Source organism: Chelon labrosus (genome assembly GCF_963514085.1).
Source record: "Chelon labrosus genome assembly, chromosome: 13".
Lineage (NCBI taxonomy): Eukaryota > Metazoa > Chordata > Actinopteri > Mugiliformes > Mugilidae > Chelon > Chelon labrosus.
Genome location: NC_140346.1, coordinates 18,046,684 through 18,067,859, shown reverse-complemented (window position 1 = coordinate 18,067,859; position 21,176 = coordinate 18,046,684). Strand labels below are relative to the sequence as shown.

The following is a 21,176-nucleotide window of genomic DNA, read 5'->3' as shown; positions in this document are numbered from 1 at the left end:
ACAGGGCCCATTGACTGAGACGAGGTGTCCTCGACCACCAGTGGAGGGGAGAGGGGATCAGAGGCTCAGAGAGCTGCTCTCCCCCATCACCACATCTCCCTGTTGAATCAGTGCCAAATCCTGTCACCAGTTCCTGCTGTGCTGTTGCTACGCAGTTTGTAAGTAACATGTATTCCCAAAGGCAAGTTCATTCAGGGCCAATGTTGCCTACATCAGGTCAAACAATGACACTCAGCAGAGCAGATCCATGAGTGTACGCCCCCAAAGCCTAACTGACTGATTTCACAACTGTGTCTTGTAAAGAGCTGCCACAAGGAGACATGAATGGGTTTATCTAGAGAACAGCAGGTGTGATGAAACCCGTAGAAAGATGCCTTCAGTCAGATGACGTCCTAACCAGTTATATTTTTCTCTCACTCTTTCAACTAAACAATTAGATAGTTGTTGTCAATTCCCTGTAATGCTCTTATGATAAAGTTAATACCAAGTCTGGGCTCATTATGTCTGTAAAGTTTTACAACATTATCCCAAATGAACTCTTGAGTGGTTAATTTCAGCCCAGTAGGAATTGGCACATTGGCTGTGAGAGCTACAGGGACAGCTTCACCTGCCACTGATGTGACGATAAAACCACAGCTGATTGTCAGATTAATTCAGTATGGAAATGGACTGTTAAGCTGCCAATAAAAAACGATGTCTGTGTGTGAGCTGAGTGAAATCCTCTGAGCGGGGGTCCTTATTATTTCTCATCCAGCCCATTGTAGACGCGCTTCCTCCGCCAGCCATCTCCGTGAATACGGGCCGTTTTCTCCTCTATATTGTGTTTGGGAATATCAGCGGATGTTCATCCTACATCCCCACAAGCCGGTCCAGGCTAAATCCCACATTCATGGCCACTCATGAGCCGGTTCAGCGTCCCTGAATAGCCTTAACCAAAAAAGGCCCGTCCATTTTAACACAGCTGGGGGTTTAGAGAAACAAGCAGACGACTGGGCAGCAGGTATTCAATACGGAGCTGTGAAGTGGCACCATGTTCAGCATCCATCCAAGCACAACAAACCCACCTCCGTCTCTGTGCAGCGGCCTGGTTCAGTCGCCTCCGCTGGGCTACATTTGTGATGGTGACGAGTGGTGGGTTGGACAAGAAACTCTTCTTCACGGGAGACAGAAAAGAGATGCCAGCATTTATCATTATCCTACTGCTTTCCGGGGACGCATGGTAGCTTGTACATCCTCAGTCCACAGAGCTGTTTGGTGTGGGGTTTTAAACGTCCACGACTTCTTTAGGAAAGGCAGAAGCCGTCACACGGCGGCAATACGGTGGAAAATATTGTCAGCGTAGGTTTGCATGGAGGGATTGCAGTAATACAGTATCCATGATCTGAGTGGACGAGATAAAAAAAAAAAAAGGCGATGAAGAGAGCCACTGTGTTTTCTTTATCAATAATAATACAAATAATAATAATAATAATAATAAATATGATAGGAATACGATTATTTTTCCGTGCGTAAAATATGTATCCAGTCGCTCCTTGCGTCGTTCCCAAACAGCGTTTTATATTTCAATACGTAAACAATTCGCGTTCGCTGTAATCTAACCTGCACACTGAGAGCAGCAACATCCACTGACACCGTCGCATGGGCGTATGGTTTGCATCCAAGTCAGGGAAAACATTTAGGTCCAATTTGGCGACAGATTAAAACGCTCCCGGCAGTCCCTGTCCGTGCTGCTCAACCAGCTGTCCGGAGGTCCGGCGCATTCAAACAGGCTTTTCTTCCAAAAACACGTAACATTTCCAGCTCAGAGCTGTCAGTCTGTGGGCTGACTTTGCATCCAAATGCACCGGGGTGACGTTCACGTACGCGGGCGCGAGTGCCTCTCCTGTCACGGATCTTCAAATTATGTGGATGGCCGTGGCGCCTACGTCGTCCAAGTCCGCACGCCCATCGTTTGCGTGCAGATCTGGGCGCAGCTCCCGGCAGAGGGCGGAGAGGAGGACACTGCGGTCTGTTGGAACGAGACGAGACCGGGCTGTTGATGGTGTGGTGCATTGTGGATAATGTAGTCCTCAAGCAGTCTCCGGCTGACCTACATCATTCTGGCAGCTGATATAACTAAATAATTAACAACATTACAATAATTAGGAAAGGGATTATCGTCATAAAAGACATTGTTCATTTATTCTACACTTCTGCACTAGGACAGTACATTGTGCTAGTGTGGAATAGGCCTATCTACATTCATTTGCAGTAATAATGCGGGCTAATACTTTGCAGCATAATGTAAGGACAGAGTTTGTCAAATTTAAAGCTAATGTTGAAGAAAGGCGATCTAACTTTTGGTAAAATAATTATTAATTCAATCGACAATTAAAAAATGATAAATAAATAATTTTCCATTATTACTTGATGGTTTTCGTTGCTAAAAGATGAATACACCCAGTATTTAAAAATAAATAAATAAAACACTCCTTCTAAATGCCCAACTGTTGCCCCATGTTACCCATTGTCCTGTTGTCTTATCTTCTATGTGTAAATCTAATAATCAGTCGCACCTAGCAAGTATTAAATTGTATCTTATTTAAACAAAAAGATTAATAATATAATGTTACTTTTTTATTAAATGTACAATAAAGTAGCTAAAAACATTTATTTACATATGAGTATTTTAACTCAATAGAGTTAATCAATGGGTTTTCAGAAAATGGGCTTCATGGCCATCAATTTCGAAACTATACTGACCCCTTGTGTCTAATTGGCGAAACAAAATCTTACTTTAGGGTTTAGTGTCATACATAGTTATTATTTGAGCCACACTTACTTATCTTGTTCTCTTCAATCAAACGGGACATAGCAGTTTTCCTTTATAGTATATTTGTTTTAGTTTGTTTTAAGAAAACATTTGCTTCATTCTCCTACTCTCCATCCTTAAAGCTGATTGCATGGGACAGAAGACTGAGCAATCACTGTTGGATGGTCACTCAGCTCTGGATATTCCTGGTGTCCCATCACCAACACCATATTGTGGCTAAAGCCCAACTGCTGCTAATCAGGATAATAACAGAGTACAAAGTAATGTAATGAATGTCATTTTAAGAACAAATCTTAAAGTTATGGAAGCAGCATAATTACTCTGAGACATTATTATTTTGGAAATATCAGAGCAAATGTAGTACTCTGTTAGTTGTATTTAAATTATTTAACAAGTCAAGTCATCAGTAAACTTATGCATTTGTAAATCCTGCTATATACTTGACAGATAAAACTGTTAATTCGTCCTACTGTGTTTTCTCCAAAGATGCAGCTGTTAGCGTTGTGAGTATATCTATTATTTTCCATTTCCAGAACATGTACTTTATAAAAAAGACTAAAGTGGAAATGATTTATCTCATAATTTATTATGAGTGCTCGTGTACTCATTCTGGTATGTTCAGCTGGTATTTTGCAAAACACTTTAATTGATTAAAAGTGACTTGACAAAATAAAAACTAAACTACATCTGCGGTCTCCATGCAATATTTAACAATGCACTTGTATTACATCATTTAAAAACCTTAAAAGGTTCTGGATAGATTCATTTATAAAAAAATGTGCTTAGCAGCCACAAGGTTGTGCTATTGACCAATTTGAGAAGAATGTATGATCCAAGTTTGAACAGGCAGCATGATGAATACGACGGCTGGGATAGGCTCCAGCATTTCAACTCAAATGTATATTATTCACAGTTAAATGTGATTTTCATTTATCAGTTAAAAACACAAAAAATGGAAAAATAAATTGTGTGCTCAAGACTGCTGTATGTGGCAGCCATACCATCTAGGGCTCGTTCTCCCTCATCTGGTTGTATGTTTGGGGTCGTAGTCATATAGTTGGGACCAGTCTGGTGCCTCCTTTATGACCACTAGACCACTAAACATCTACAATCCCTAAAAAAATTGTGAATTTGCAAACAGTACATGCAGGCCAATTCTGAATACTGAATACTTTTCTTTTAGTACAAACGGTTTGAGACACTCCCCTCCATCAGGACCAAAACCTCAACCTACAGGAATAGTTTCTTCCCGTCTGCGGCTGGCCTCATCAAGAAGGCCTAGGACACCCTCTGACACATATACATACCTGATACACCATTATTTTTTAATGCCTTACATTAACACACATTTTTGTTATACTTTTGTTTCATAGTTCATCTTTTGCTCATCTTTGCACAAAGGTCCTTTATTTAAAACCAGAAATGTACAGATCTTTACTGATATTTCGTTTTGAAAATATCTCTATTTTACAGTTATAGCTCTTGACTTGCAGTTGCTGCTTCTTTTTTGTTTTATTTTTACTGTTATGCACAAAACGCCATGACAAACATGTGTTAATAAAGTTAATTTTGATTCTGACTGAATGCTTTACATTATAATGGACTATTGCTACTGTGTGGCAGTGCTACTTTCACCAAGTACACATTTACCACATCATTAAATCCTCTATGTGTCCACAGTCCCAGCAGCAGCAGCAGTAGTAGTAGTATGCCGCCCCCTGTGTGTTACTATCAGTACGTTGCGCTAGTCAGAGCCGCGCATGCGCAGTGAAGCGTGCGGGCGCAGCTTCGCCGTGGTTTCGGTTGAGCATTCTTGGCAACGTCTCGCTGGGTGAACAGGCAGCCGACCGTCGGCCAACGGCTGTTTCAACAATGTCTGTCTTTTAACGGAGTAGGAGCCGAGCGGGAAGCACCGGAGCAGCGTCAGGTAAGCCGTGTGCTCTTTAGTTTTCCACTCTGAGTAGTTTTACTTGAACAGCGGGGGATATTTAAAAAGCGCCGAAAAGTGACGAGCGAACTAAACGTTAGCGAGCAAAGCAAACAGCCGAGCGCCAGCCGAGCCGACCAACTTCAGTCAATGCAGAGAGCAGCTTCTTTACTACGGCTCTGCCTTTAGTCTCAGTGCCACCTGGAGACCCTTACACCGGCTCCGTGCTTCACTCCGACCTCCAGCCATTCAGCAGAGTAGACAAATACCCTCAAGTATGCCGCTACCCACACAAATGTATTAACTACAAAATGTTCTACAACCTACCTAATAATTAAGGTTCTAGTGCGCATGCTCGTGGGGCTATGCAGACTTCGGATTTGTAGTTTTTCGTACCTGAGTTAATCACAGTTGCGAGGGCCAAGAGAAAACCGTAAAACTACAAGTTCCAGACAATGGGAGCTTTGTTTAGGAGCGGAGCTAGCCAGCTAGTTAGCCTGGACGAGCTTTGAATTTCGAGTAGTTGTGCTGCAATCGGAAGTTGCCTTGGCTGGAGATTTGTCTCAGGATGAGCTGCACGGGAAATATTTTGGGTTGTACGGAGAAGCATGTATTTTGGGTAGCGGCTCAGTTGTATATGTCAGTGGTTTACCATGATAATGTGTGCTTTATACATATATATATATACACACATATATGCAGTCAGTGGGTGTGCAACACGTTTAAATTGTGGTGGTAAAAGCAGGATTGATCATGCAGCCCCTGTTCAGCTGTCAGGAGACGATGTGTGCACAGTGTGCAGGATTTGCAAGTGCATTGTAAAAAAAAAAAACATTTGAGTGTGTATCGTGAATGGGAGATGATGATGATACCTCGGTGTGTCGTCTCCCTTTCTCGTGGAGCTCCCCTGTGTTGCTGCTGTATTCCCTAACCCCTTCAGGAAATGATTCGTCGAGCATCAGGATGATGGATCTGTCGGGCAAGAGCAGCAGAGCAAGGCAGCGCTGCACATAGCCCTGCATCATTTGCTCTGGTCGCTTCCCATCTGGAACTAATGGAGTAATGATTGCCAGAAAAAAAAATGTGACAAGTGTCTTAACCTGGTTGTCTTACTGCTCAACTGGCTGTTAAAGCACTGAGAAATGTCTACATGTCACGGTCAGTTGGAGAGAGGAAAACAGATTTAAATCTACAGCACAGCTATTAACGTAAAGTTTAACACTTAAAGGATTATGACATGGTTGTCCATATTCTAAATCCAGTTTGCATTGATCATTGACTGTGATACTATTGACCAAGATCACTTTCCATCAAAACATTTTTGATTTGTGTCACGGATGATTGAGCATGGTATATATTGAAAGCAAAACAAAAAAGGGTGTCTGTTTAATGACCTCTCCAGCTTTATATATTTTTAGTTCAATCCCCAAAACATGCTTAAATTATTACAAAAGTTATGTGTGTGACCCTTTGGATTTCACACCATGTTTTGGACGATATCCATCCCTGAACCCGCAGTCTGCTTCCTCGTCTGCTTGTGCAACTCTCCACCTGTGTGAAAGAAACAAAAATGTCAGAAATTGATTGTTGGAAAATAACCTGCAGTGCACATGTCGTTTCAGCATGACATATTACATTAGTCAATGCAGCAGCATGTCCCTGCAGGCCCCGTTTGATGGTCGTTGTAAATAACAAGAACTTTCAAGACTTTGAGTACATCAAACATTCGCAAGGTGCCAGACTTTTGAGTCTGTGGTGTGGTTACGTTGGTGCAGTTAACATTTTCAAACACGGTAATTACGATGTCAGAAACTGTTAAATCCACTACTCCGTGGGCCAATGTGTATAATATGCTGTGAAAGTTGTGTTGCAGTAGACCTTCTTTAATTTTCCATAGTAACTGCTCAGGTCTTAGTAACACTAAGGATGGCTCAGATCTGTTTTGGTGTCTAGGTAATGCGCTAAGACAGTAAGACAGGATCCTGAAACAGATTTCACTTGTTTTATTCCGTGTAGTTCTTCTTTTCCGATTTGGGACGTCCTGTGAGGTTTGTTATCTAGAGATGATATGCTAGGCAAGGGGCCAACAACAATAATAGAGGCTTTAAAAGGAACATGAAAAATTGTCATTGATATTAAATATTTTTCCATAAATTTTCTTCCTTTTACAACCGTGACATAGCCACGTTTTATTTCCATGATTCGTTTTAAAGTCAGCAGACTCTTTTCTAAAATACACTCACTTACTAGTTCATTAGGTACATTAGTGAAAATGATTGCATTTTCCCGCACTAAATCCTCCTTCATGACTGTTTAATGTTCAGTTTATGTTGAAGCATCCTAAGAGAGGAGGTAATTCTGCTATATGATCAATTTGGAGGCTTGTAGTTTGCGGTGCTGTTAAACTGTATTGAGTTGGACACAAAAGAGTTTTTGTTATTTAGTCTAATTCCACTGACTAAAATGGGGTTGTTAAAATAATAGAGTCACATGTTGGTAAAACACAGTACAATAGAGAGCCGAAGTCCCGCCCTTCTACTTCCGGTCCATGGGACCTATCTTTCGAAAAAATATGAACGGGAGTTAATGGAGAGATCATAATTATTTTTTGGTCCCGATCGAATTGTGGCATGAATTTCACATATGATGTGTGTGAATTTAAAAGATATTTTTTCACGTCAAGAGATAAATTATTTGACGTGAATAAGCTGAACAACATTAGGTTTTGTATGAGATCGCTTAGTGAACCACATCTCTCGTCTCGAACAATGTACGTCACTAGAGAACTATGGCTGTCTCCTTGTTGAGCTTTACCGTCTTCTTCCAGGACGAAGGCAGAAGCATCAAACGAGGTGAAAATCATTATAAATCGGGTCATGTCGAGAGCTGTAGTTACACGAAGGGAGTTTAGGTCGGTTCTGTACGCGCCAGCATGCGGGACTTGTAGTTCGTTTAATTACGTATTTTCCATAGCGTTTTACTGAACTATCTTGCGACAAACTGTGACATTCTTGACATGTAAAATCATTTTTTATTCTGAAAAACAACATATGTATAATCCAAGGCACAAGTCGATCGGGACCAGAAAATAATTTATCTTTCGCCATAGACTGCCGTTCATATTTTTTCAAAAGATAGGTCCCATAACCCGGAAGTAGAAGGGGGCGGGACTTCGGCTCTCTATAAGGTAATACTACAAACCACCTTTCAAAATGAGAACACAGTTGAATCAGTTGAATACCATAACCTTCATGAAGCTAGGATTTAGTGCAGGACTGTTACATTAGAGTTATATTTTTCAGGTTGGACAGTTTGGACAACTCTAATATCTCCTTTTGCCTGCAAAAAGAAAACCTCAAGTATGTATAATATTTATAAAAGACGAGACATTTTCACATATACCATCTGCCAGGTGTACAGTATCTGTGTAAACATGTTTGTTTTGATATTCATACCATGATATCACATTATCTATGCTTATCTGTGCTCATTTCGTAACTCTGGACCCACGTGAGAGTGTTGTAAAGCACCTCCAGCAATCACCTTGTAGCCGGCTCCACCGGGTACCAGATAACTGTTGCCTACTATCTGTGATCCTCGAACCGTCTCTTATTTTCTGCTGCTTATTTTGGGTGTTTCATTGCGAGCAGCAGCTGCGGGAACAAAGAATCTCCTCTTCAAAGGGAGTTGAACGTGGGCCACCTGAGTTATTTTGCCTGTAAACATTTCGTTGAATCACAGCGTCGTATCTTGGCAGAGGTGACTCATCGGCGGTTAATATTCTCCGGTTCTCCTTTATTCTTGAAAAGGATTTTGAAGAACTTACTCACAGGCCCACAGTCATGGTCATCTGTGTTGGGGCGAACATGGAACATCTTTCCAACGTCCTCCTTTTGTGGTATTTTACAAGGCAATGAAGAGTGAGTTTTAGTTCCGGTGACGGTAGTAGTTCTCTCTTCACCTTGGCCACCCTCCTGCTGTTTGTAATTTCAGAGCGTAAACCTCTTGCCAGATTTTTTTAGTTTAATCCTTCGAGGCATCTTTTTTTTTTAAATAAAGGCTGATAGAAATGAGTAGCTCTGTGTGTTTTTTTTAGCAAAAGAACTCACTAAAGTGTGTACATAACATCCGTCACGATCTTTGGGTGTATCCTGATAGATCAGAGGAGGAGGGAGGACAAACCTTCAGGCTATAGATGCCATCTGGCCTATGTCAGGGCCCGTAGTGACGGCTGCATGTGTGTGTTTTCAAGGGGCTGAAAGTGTATCGTTGTCTTTAACTTGAACTTAACATAGTCAGATGACTTGACTGCTACAGGCTAGCGGCATTGAAGTGTGTTTCAAAGTTTGTTTCTCTGTTTATTGCTGGTTCTTTTCTTTTTTTTTTATTTGTTGTTGTTATAAACCAACACTGACGCAGGTTAAACCAGTGTTGGCACTTAGTCTATATGACTCTCACACCTGGCATTTCTTCCTCCTCCTGACTGGAGGGAAATGCAGTTATTAATTGACTGTGGTGAACAGGTGTGTTTGTCAGCTTATCATTTTAATTCAGTGCGGTAATTTAAGTTTGGTCAAATATTAACCACATAGACACAAAACTAACCTCAACTGTCTCGCTGTAGATTATCTAATCCTAATTTTCCGTGTCTGAAAAAACATATAGGGCAACACATGTTTATTTGTGTAGCACCTTTCAAAGGAGTTTAACAAATTAAATAGATTAAGATAAATCTGTAAATTCGAATACAGTCATAGTGCAGTTACATTGCAGGGATATATAGACTCCAGACACTGTAGAAATCACAGACGTGTATGTCGATGTTTGTCAGAGGGAGAGGAGAGCAGGAACCTAGTGCACGCTGAGTGGGCGAGAGCAGGCGGGCATGCAGAGAGAACAGAAATTTACATTTTATTTGACAATTATGTAACCTGGTGTAGTTTTATGTAATTCTGTAGTTTCAGCAGTGATGTCTATGAAACTATAGCGTTAGGCTATAGCTGAATGCGTGGCCAGTATTTACTTCATTATATAGATATACGTTTGCTGGGCGTATGATTCAGTATAGATACATGACTGGATACTTTACCTTCGTCTTTACGTGTATAAAAAGGATAAAACAAAGGCTGGACGTGTGTTCAGCAAGCCTGCCTCATACGCGTTCGTTAGTCAGAGTGCAGGTGTACGGTTTACGATGAAGCGTCATTAGATGTCCAACAGGATTGCCATCCCTCCCCCTACTCTCACTTTGATGTATTTCTCTCCCTCGAGGGTCTTATCCATACGTCAGCAGCACGCATGACGGTGTCAGGAGGTCAGAGATTTACAGAAAGAAGGGCGCACCATGTTTCCTGAAATGAGTCTCTGCTTTACGGCCTCCTGTGCTGCTATAAAACATTTTCTAGGTAGGCAGTTGATCTATCAAACCTCCCTCAGAGGTCAGATTCCCTCAAGGTGTTGTTTACCAATCGGTGTCATCTTCTCGGGGAAGATGATGAATCAGAGATTCACAGTCCTGCGTGTGTGAATGTGCTTGCATTCGGCTGCTATCACAGAATAGCCTCTCAGTCATATTACAGGCTAGGTCCATGCTACATCTTTCCTCTCTTGCCTCCTGTGTGCTGGATATGTTTGACTGAGGTAAATATAGCCTGTTGGTTTTAGCTTGAGGATAAACACAGATGTTGAGGAGGCCTTTCTTGCCACAGGTTGGCCTGCGTCCTCCCCGTGGTCAGTGTTGGTAGCGAAGGGATAGAGTAACAGAAAAAGGCCTCACCGTCCATCCACAAAACGGTGTTACAGGACTTAACACTAAGCTTTTGACAGGGTTATAGGAGATGCAGTGGCTACAAAGTCTTTAAACAGCCTGACCAAGTGCTGTACATAAAGCAAGTGATTTACACGGGCCTCTATATATGGCTGTCCTTTTAACAAGTTAAGGTTAAGGCCACACTAAAGATTTACAAATAGATTTCCTCTTAAGGAGGAGCCTGTACTTGTCTCTGTAAATCAGTGAGTTTCTACATGAATACTTGAATCTGTGCTTATTGAAATAGAGACATTTTCACAAGCAGGATTGTTAAGAAAACCAGATATGACTATTCTCACACCAAATCCAAGGCCGTGATTGGTAGGTATAGCTGCAGTAACTGGCTTTAGGCCTGCTTTGTCCCTGAGCAGTCCTGAATGTGCTCATCTTCATAACATTAAGAGCTCTCTGCTGTTTCTTTTCCCTCTGTAATTTTTTTTATATGTCTTATATATATATACACATCTTTCAAGAAGTATTAATGATGTTAAAGGAACCGTATGTAAGAAATGTATTTCAATTAATCATAAAATGGCCCTGATATGTCACTAGACATGAAGAAATCATGTTCATTTCAAATACTTATATCACTGACAACAGTGGTCCGGCCAGGATATTGTCATTTAAAAGTGAGAGTTGCAGCCCTCAACTGATGTTGTTGTTGTCATGTTGTGTTTTGGTCTGAGGCGCCACCCTCAAGCTATCTACCAATCACGAAGTCAGTAGAGTTTCGTCTTCCGGGTTGCCAGCTCTGCTCTAGTTACCGCAGCTGCAGCTACAAACGTGTTCGGATAAAACATGTATAACGTTACTAAACCTAAAAGACCTCGTTATGAATCCGAACTACGTCGTGACAAAGTCCAGAATGGCATGGAAGTGACCCTCGACTTTTGGATGCTATATTCTACCATGTTTGTTGGTATAGGCTAACAGCCCCGTGCTTCCGTACATATAGACAGTGGATGTTCCATGGTCGCCCGTGCTAAATGCGTTCATAAAAAGCTTTATATCGCACCACTAGCAGGGTATGAAAACAATCTATGTTCCGACTGAAATGTGGTATTACAGTACATCTTTATGAAATATTTGGCTAATCGCCATTAGTAAATTTTTGCGATACATAATTACTTCGCAAAACATCTCTCATGAAGCATAAACTTTATTAACAGAAAAAAAAACTTACTGTGTAGGACTCGTCACTTGCCGTTGGAAGCTCCTTGTAGCAGCCTACGTTCCTGCTGGATCCTGCAGCTTAGCTGGCAACCTCGAGTCAGGGGGGAGGGGGAGGGGATACACCGTTCTACAGTATTTTGAAAGTGATTGCAGTACCAGTTTTGGCCACAATCCTACATACTGTTCCTTTAAATGGTGTTACAGTGTTGTGCTATGGGAGTTTGGTGATATAAGCAGAAATAATGCATTTGGTCCCAAGGGATCAGGATTCATTCAAAAGACTTCCAAAGCATTCAGATACACATCAGTATGCATTTACACGCAGCTAGAATGGACAGCCGCCATCTTGTCCTGTGATGTTTTTGTTCTAAAAACGTCCCGTCTCTTTTTGTGTCTTGGGATTGAATTTTTCTTTCTTACGGGGAAGTTTGTGTTGTTACACCTGCTTCATATCTGTCTCCTGCTGAGGCTTCACACATGGGGACGACAGGTGGTGTGTGCGTTTCCACAAAAGGTCTCTGTCATACGCCAGCACGGCCAAAATGTTCTGGAAACAGGAAATCCTGCAGGATGGGATAAAGAAACAGCTGATTCCGTCTCCATCTGTTTTTTTTTATGGAGTGAGGAGGAGTGAATTAACCTCATGTGCCCTGCATTCACTTGAGCTTGACCATCGCACACCTGTCAAGTGTTAAGTTCACTTGCTATCTGGTCTGTTCCCGGCGTCAGCTGAGGATCTTAAAGCTGCACAGATACAGTTCATTAATCCTTTCAAGAGAAAACAGCTTCTGGTGTGATGGTTTGAAATACAATGCTGGGCTCAAGGCGTTGGCGATCCCACCCCGTTTTTTCTTTTCACCAATAAATCACACCATGGATCATTAATTTACACCTACTGTAACACGACTCATGCTCTCAAAACTTGAATTTACTGTTGTTATAATGATACATAGTTCCTTCTTTTCATTGCCTAGTTCAGTTTTAAGCTTGTTAATGACAGGATATTCCAAATCAGGGATCAAGTCAATGAGGAAGTATAAAGGGCCTTCATCTCAGTCAGTGACCTGAATCATTGACTCAACAAAAGGTTGTAATGCTACAGCCCATTATGTCTCAACAATGAGTCAATTCTTCATTGTAAAGTCCATGTGTGAATGACCGCGGTTTGTTTCTGTCTGCAGTTTAATAAAATGCTCTGTAGCCTCCAGGCACCAAAATGGGAAAATGCATTGGTATTTTCTTTGAAGGCGTTTGTCGGCCTCTTTGCTCCTCCTGTGCTGCCTGTTGGGAGGTCAAGCTGCTGGACAGGAAGTGAGTGTGCGTTTTGAGGAGGATGAGTGTAGCTGTGAATCAGATGTTACGCATCGGGGAGAGAGACGGATGACCAGTTCACAGGACACGGGTAAAAATGTCATGAATTTAGTCTCTGGCACGCAGCTGATGCCCTGGCCCCTTTTTTCTCTGCCCGTGCATTGTTTCGGATAGTTTAAGATTAGCTCATCCTTGTTTCCGGAAAGGAACCGCGTTGCATCCAAGTTGGGAAAAAAAATAGGGTGTAACACCAAACACCATCAGGAAACTAGGATAGATTTACATACTTCCCCATTCCCCTGTCTCTCAGGATGTTTTGCTTTTGGCAACCTGCATGTCCTTTTAAAAACACGGAGACACTAGCAGACACATACACAAACAAGGCCTCAGGTATGTGTGAAGATGAGTGAATAATTTGAAGATATTTTAGTAAACGTTTATATACATATATATGAGCGTTCAGGTATTTATAAAGCAGTGCAAACATGAGTAGAACATATACAGTATAACGGCCTCTTGTCTTTCACAGCTCTGATCTCAAGCTATGACTGTTTACTGTGGAGCCATTGTTTTAATGCTAATTGAGTATAGCGTGCGGCCATTCCATGAATGCCTCTGGTCGCAGTTTATTATGGTACTGTATCAAAATGTGCATTTTTTTATTTATTTTTTTTTTTTTCTCCGCATTTCCAAATGAGATCTGATACTGAGATGGAGGTTATTTAGTGGGCTCATTTCCCACAAGTTCATTTGGTCCGCTCTGCTCAGAGAGTCCATGGTATGCTAATGTGTTTATGCTGATGCTGAGGCTGAGGCAGTGCAGACAATATGTGAAGTCTGCTGAATGAGAGGGACACAAGGGGATTTCTGAAAAGCATACCATATATATAGCTGATGTGTTTCTTTATAACTCATGTTGTGTGTTTGCTTGCGAGAATGACACCTTAAGTCTTAAGTTCATCGTTTGAAAACCTAATTCTTTGGTGTTTCCTGTGGACAGTTTGCCATGATAAAAAGTTTAAATTTATGGAGCCATGTGTTTGAATGTGTATTGGTCACCAGTACACAGGATTTTAACTTTTTTCACATTAATTTCTCAGTGTCATTCATTATAATTCTCCATAACAAAAATAGTGTAGTAAACAGCATAACTGCCATTAAAATAATCGCAAAAAAAAAATAAAAAAAAATGTACGTGTATAATTGACCTTTGGCTAAGCCCCGCCCCCCTTAGTTACTGTTGCTACGTCCGACATTCTCTTCTGGGCTGTGGTTTTCTGGTTATCTATAAGGCTCTGGTATCAATATCAAGGAGCAACACTGTTCATGCAAAGCTGGGTACGTCTCTATTCACTTCTATAATCGTTATTACGAAGCAAACGGACTAACGTTACGCACGTATAACGTTGTATTTCTTCAGCGTGTGTTGGCGTATCAACAACTATGCAACTTAAGCTGTAACGGTGATGTTTTGGTTAGCTCCACAGGGTTTTGCGCGCACATCATTGGGCTTATCCATACCCTGGATGCTGGATATATACCGACAGTATAGCCTGCCGAGACCCAAAATATGAGACGCCTGCGTTAAAGTCAATGGAGCGCTGTGGAAAAAGTGTTGGACCCCTGTGGGAGCTCTCTTGGCTGTGATTGGTCAATCTACATTCTAGGGCGGGGCTTAGCCAAAGGTCAATTGTATTTGTAAACCAGAGGTCGCGCTAGACTTTTTCGTTGTCGGTCATTTTGACTGACAGGGTCATAAAAATCCCGTCATAATCTATTTTCACCCGTTACTTTAATTTTTTAAAATGATAATAAAGACATATCAATAGCATTTAATTTTAAAATTAAACATTTAAAGTCAACAGTATTGACTTTAAATGGTAACCAAAAAAAAAAACAAAACAACAACGACACGTCTTGTCCGTACTCGGAACGGGACTGCTAGCGCTGACAGCTCTTAGATGGTACCGTAGGGTTGAAGTGCTTCAGTGGTATGCAAATTCCATTTTGGTAGCCGTTAGCTGCATAGACATTGACTGCGTTTACATGGTCTTTAGTATCCCGATTTTTTTTTTTTGAGCATATTCGGGATATGGTGTTTACATGGAACACAGAGAAACCCGGTTATTCATATCCCCGTATACATGATAAATACCAGTATCCCGTTTTCCGATCACTGTATCCTATCTGCGCATGCGTGTTTCACGTCTTTTTCAATGTTTTCCAACGCGACCTAACTTGTTCAACGGAGCGAGGTGGAAAACCAGCGTCACGTAGCTTTTCTGCAACAGATTTGAATACATCAGCATTTCTGTGGCCATCTGAACACGTCGTTATGTTTAGTTCTTTCATTACTTCAAGGGAAAATTCTGTCTCTTCGTCGCTCCAAAAGTGAGACGTTCTCGTTGCCGCCATGTTGTTTGTATATCTAGTGCGTCACTTGGCGTCACTCGCGCCTGCGCAGACAGTGGGCAGCCGTCAGAAATCGGGATAAGGTGTATACATGCTCCAGTATCCCGGCTTCTATCGGAGTACTCCAGGTAGCAAAACCGGGTTTCTTGAAATCGGGAAATGACCATATCCCGATTTCTGAATTCGGGATATGGTGTTTACATGGACAAACACAAAAACGGGATACTTCAAAAACCCGATCAAAACCGGGATACTAAAGACCATGTAAACGCAGTCATTGACATATATACATATATATTGTATATGTCAATGGTCTATGGTTAGCCGAGGTCTGACGTGTGCATCAGTGTAATCGGTGTACCAGGAAATCGTGCACCGACAAAAGTTCCGCGATGTTTGGAACGCAAACTGCGATGAGAGACAAGAGCCACTTAATGAGGTCACTCGCCATCAAGTGGTCAGGGGTGTGAACTGCAATCTGTCAAAATGACGGACGGCGTTCAGATTTTTCCGTCACATTTTTAAAAAAAAAAACGGTCAATGGCGGAAAATATTCGGTTAACGCGACCCCTGTTGTAAACGTTGAGTTAGGTTGCTTTCACACCCATATTTCCATAGTTCCAAGTCAGGGAGCAACATAATAACTGTTCATTCAACAATACACATAGTGAACATGGTCTTTTTTTTTTTGCCAGTGCAAATGTTTGCTGAGCTACTACATGAGAAACCGTGTATGCCTTGATGTGCTGTTTATTCTACTGCCTGATTAAATTAGTACTGTTGTAATTAGCTCTGCTGATGCCACCCCTTGAAACACTTACATTGCAATACTTATCTTACAGACTGTTTTTAATCTGTTCCACGCCGCAGACTTGGCTTCCGGTACTTTTAGACAGTCCAATGCTGTAAGTGATGGATATCGCTGTAAAGGCAAGCGTCAAATGCTTCAATGTAATTGTCTTATTTGAGGAAAACGATTAAGCAGCTGTTTTTTCCAACCAACGTTTGTGTCTCTCTGCGCCCGTTTTTTAAGTCTTTATTAAACAGCTGCCGTGGAGGGAGACAGGAAGTGCGGTGAAAGACAGCAGGGGAATGGCATGCAGTAAAGTTATAGCCAGCTGGGAATCGAACCGGGGAACTCACTGCTGATGTGCAGCAGTGACACGTCTTGTTAACCGTCCCACAGGCCAGAGAGCTGTGGATGAGAGGAGGAAGTGGCAGAAGTTTGGGTGTTTCTCCACACACCAGTCAAGGCTGTTATCACCGTGGGAGAGGAGGAGGAGACGGATGAGCTGATAACTCGGGAGGGAGAGAAAAGGCTTCACGGGGGGAGGAGGGGAGGGAGGACAGAGAGAGAGAAGCTGAAAGGGTGGTCTGTGTCAAGGAAGAAAGGCCAGCCCATGTGCTTCCTTCTCCTCTTTCACCTCCTTGATTCATCCTCCCCTTTTCTCTCTCTCTTTTCCCCATGACCTCTGCAGCTGAGCTCTGATTAGATAACTGTCTGGTTCAGTGTGCCAGACAAGGCTTTACCTGAGTAGCAATAATGACGATCAAAAGAAAGAAACGACGAAGACCTCTAGAGAGAGGTGGGATCCTCCTCGGAGAGGGAGTGAGGGTGTATTGTATGGGAATCTGTGGAGGAAATGTGTGTTGTGTGGTCGTCTCTGGAGAGGGTCTTGTATGTGGAGCGGATCTCCTCTTTGCACTAATGAGTATGATTAAGAAGAACAGCACCAAAAAAAAAAAATTAAGAACAGGAGCGAAGCAGGAGACGGTGGATGTTTTGTTTTTGTGCTGCAGCTACCAGGTGACTCCCTATTTCTGTGGAAGGTCACCGTTATCAGCCAGTTCCTGGTTGAAACCTGCCTGACCCACTTTGTTGGCTAAAGGCCCTCACACACACACACACACACACACACACACACCTCCCTCATACATCTCAAACATGCACTTAGGCGACCCCTCTGCTCCCCTCCCCTCTCCCAGACATGAACTCTGATGTTGCTCTCACCCCAAACACCTTAACGCACACATGACTGCGTCCATTAAGCACATTTCTGTCGTGTAAATACTCCAGACACTTTTCCCCGCTTGGTATACACACGCACAGTTGTCGACGGAGGCCGTATGTTTTTACAGAAGTTCCCAATGCCTGAATTTTGGACTTAAATATTGGCTGTGAGTTTCTTCTCTCATTTTTGTGCTGAGATTTAAATGAAAAGGTTTATACTGTTCTTATCGATGTATGTTTAGTATGGCCCTGTATCCAGCAGATAGCCTCTCAAAAACAGTGTCCCATTGTCAAAAGAGCGCTATGCATGTTTCCCCAAAAATGTGAAACTTTACTTTTCTCTTATTTCGTTTGTTCCCCTCTAATTTTTTTGTCATTAGTCCGCGCTATATCTGTCAGCAACTGGAAAACAAATAGGCCAGTGTGTGCCTTTCTGAGCACATGTGCAGCTCAGCATTGGATGCACAATTCATGTGTGAGTGCACGCATGGCTTTGGGACCACACCCTGGACTCAAGCCACGCTTTAAAACCAAACGCGGAGAGAAAGAGAGACGGCTTCTGGGATGGATACAGCTTGTCGTGACGGCGTTCTGCGCTGGTTTCTATCGGGACAGTGACGACTTTGGATTGCGAGGGGGGGGGGAAGAGCGAGCAAAGTGGCAGCCGCTCTGGCCTTTTGAGAAACAAAGTGATGATGGCGAATCCAGTGGTACAGTCCTCTTTTGGAGTATCTTTTGAGGCTCTGCTTGGAACAGACACACCTTCCACTCGGCTGTTATTGCTGGCCAAATTCCACTTCATAAATGCCGCTGTCGGCCCAGATGCCTGAGATAGTTTTGAGGGGCCGAGAACTCTACTGGCATGTAAAACTCCCCCTCACCTCCTGTGTGTGTGATTGATACTTAAACTAACAACCATTCATGAGTTACCGTAGCTACTTAGCATTAGAACCATATGTTGGTTAGACAGGAAGGAGTTTTAAAGCAGTGCAGAGGCGACCTGTGAAGGCAGTGCCTCGATGGGTCTTCAGTCAGGTCCTGTGTCTCCATTTAAACTGGCATAATGAGGTTTTCACGTGTGTTAGTCAAGCGCACACATCCACACAATGCCACTGTGAAGGAAAGGGAACCACACCTTGCTGCTCTGATCCTTTTTCAATACAAGCCTCCCTTTATGTTACCCTCTGAATAGACTGTGTTCACCTGCACTCACCTGCCTCTCCTTTGCTTGTGTGTGATAGCACAGACTTCAGATATCTTAACCACCAGACAAAAATAGTCATCAGTCTGTTGGAAGGACTTCCAAGCACCCTTTTGCAGTTGGTAAAAAGGTGCTGAGTATGTTTGCATGCATTTGAACAAATATAAAGTTATCTTTTAAGAGTTACCTCTCGCTGTCTGCTCTGATTTAACTTACTGGCTTGCCGGCTGCATTCTTTGTTTCCCCTTTTCTCACAGCTTCAGTTTGTACAGTGCTTTCTGCAGCCCCCAAGTTTCAGCCGAGTCTCAATGGCGCTACTGTACTCTGTTTGCTCTCTCTAGTCAAAAGTCCTGCAGGCAAACAGTGCCCGGTCTCTATGGGGCCTGGGACTGTGCTAGCTACAGTACTACAGTTTCACCGTAGACTCGTGTTACCCACAGTGTCTGGATAGTGACGCTGTGTGAGAAGTGGGGGTGCATGTCTACGAGTGTTGGATAGGGACTCGAGACGGAGAAGGAAAGGGGAGCAGGAAATACTAGACATTATAGTAGGTGTCAGAGGAGCAGACTTTTGTAAAAGCAATGTGTGTCCCCCGGGAATCCATTGTTCTCCATCTGATTTTAATGCCCGGTTGTATTTAGAAGTGTTGCATGTTCACATTTTGGTACACGTCGTTTCTATTTACTCTCTAACCCCCTTTTACTCTGAGTATTCTGCGGGTCTTGAAATTGTTCCCCTTGGCTGGTGTTGGCAGACAGAGGGTGAGGAGGGGAGGAGGGAGGAGGGAGGAGGAGGAGGTGGGGACCGGGGCGATTATGAGACTTGGGGTCTGCTTTAACCCACTTAGCACACCATCTCAGGTTCTCCTGCCAAAACGGTGAGCTTAGTGTTTTAAATCCTCTTCCCAGAGTGAGCTGATAGTTTCTCGCTTGCGGCTGGCTGCTCTTTGTCTCGCCGTGCAGAAACGTCGTCTCTTCCTCCTCTCTTTGTACTTTATGATTATTTGTAGGTGGTTTTGTTTGTATCATAAGTGGGTCCGTGTGAGTGGTGTGTGTGTTTGTCCATCTTGAGATTTGTGAGGCCGTCTCCCAGTCATAAACACTAGAGAAGAAGCCCCGCTGTGGTTTGAAGTAAGCCTCCCTGTTGGCTCTTCCAGCATTAACAAAGAGGCATATTTATTTGCCCCCTCCAGACTGGTTTATGTTGGGCTGGCCTCTGCCCCGGGGGTTTGACTTCAGTCCGGTATGAGCTCCAGCTAGTCCATCCTCTCTCCGCTTACTGCCAGCATCACATGCCTCTCTCCCCCCCCCCCCCCCCCCCCCCCCCCCCACTCTACGCTGGGTTCTCTCTCTTAATAAAACAGCCTCATAACACCACGTTCCTTGCATTCTTTATGTGCAGCCTTCTCTCTGTGTTTTTTCACATGCATGGGTGGGTTGCACTGAGAAATGTAGACCACAGTATTAATGAAGCCATATTGGGCTCGGTGCTTTTAGTGTGGCTGAATGCTCTTGAGTTTTAATTCTGTTTATTCGCCGGGATAATGCATTCACGGCATAGCAGATCCCCCCGCACAACATTTAGAGAAGTTTCCCCTTTGGAGCAGCTTGGAAGTGAAGCAAAGTGAAGAGCAGTGGTTGAATTGGGTTGGGGGGTTGGGGACAGGAACAAGTAAAGGCTGATTCAGTGGTGGGGGCGCGTCATTGGAGCAGCAGCCCCTGTCATTGTAGGTTTACGTCTGGACTCCTCCCCTCACCCCCTCACCCCTCTCCCCCCCTTCGAGCACAGAGGAGTCATGGCAGAATCGGGGTCAGCCTCGCTTCCACAGTTTCATCCTTAGTTTCTCCCCCTTTACCCAAACAAACAATCCTTTCTGTGTCCTCCTTGACCTTCTCTCTCAAATCATTCTCATTATTTCTCCTTCTTCTCTAAAGGCCTCTCCTCACCTCATACTTTTGCTCTGGGTGGTTTCCTCCCCCCCGTGCCTGTTAAAAGCGGAGGACGGGGTGAAATTTATAATTAACAAAGGCTGATTCTAGCACTAAAAGGGAAGGCTGTCTGGAAGAGTCTGTGTGGAGGGGAGCCCAGGGTGGGGAACAGTGAACAAATTGGTCTTTTTATACAGATTATCAGATAGATGCTGAAGAAGGAAAAAGGACACGAACGATTGATGTGATCCAAAAAAAAAAAAAAAAGCTGCTTTTGTGTGCAAGTTTTGGCTGAAGTTTAAGCTGCTTAGCCGTAGCAAAACTTTAAGAACAGCCTATAGCACAATTGCAGTATGTAGTCCAACACTGCACCGATACTCTGATGAGTTTGGACAACCATGAAGACTTGTTACCATCTAATAAAAGCTCTTTGTCCCCTTAAGACTACATTAGCTCGGGTTTTATATTGATGTACACCCATGGTACAGTCAGACTTTGCTAGATGTGGTATCACTGCAATAAATGTTTGTCATAGTTTATGACTTCAGAGTTTTTTTTGTCATAAACATTTAATGAAAGGGAGCGTCTCTGA

The 21,176-nt window shown here is 42.9% G+C and overlaps 1 protein-coding gene across 6 annotated transcripts in view; it reads left to right on the top strand.

Moving 5' to 3' along the window:
- Nucleotides 1-4,613: 4,613 nt before the first annotated feature.
- The window catches only part of sipa1l3 (signal-induced proliferation-associated 1 like 3), a 70,176-nt gene continuing 53,613 nt past the window's right edge, over nucleotides 4,614-21,176 (top strand). For all 6 annotated transcript variants that reach the window (XR_014699426.1, XM_084559588.1, XM_084559587.1 and 3 more), the window contains exon 1: nucleotides 4,614-4,739. The gene's annotated coding sequence lies outside the window, so the exon portion shown is untranslated. The remainder of the gene's footprint in view (nucleotides 4,740-21,176) is intronic.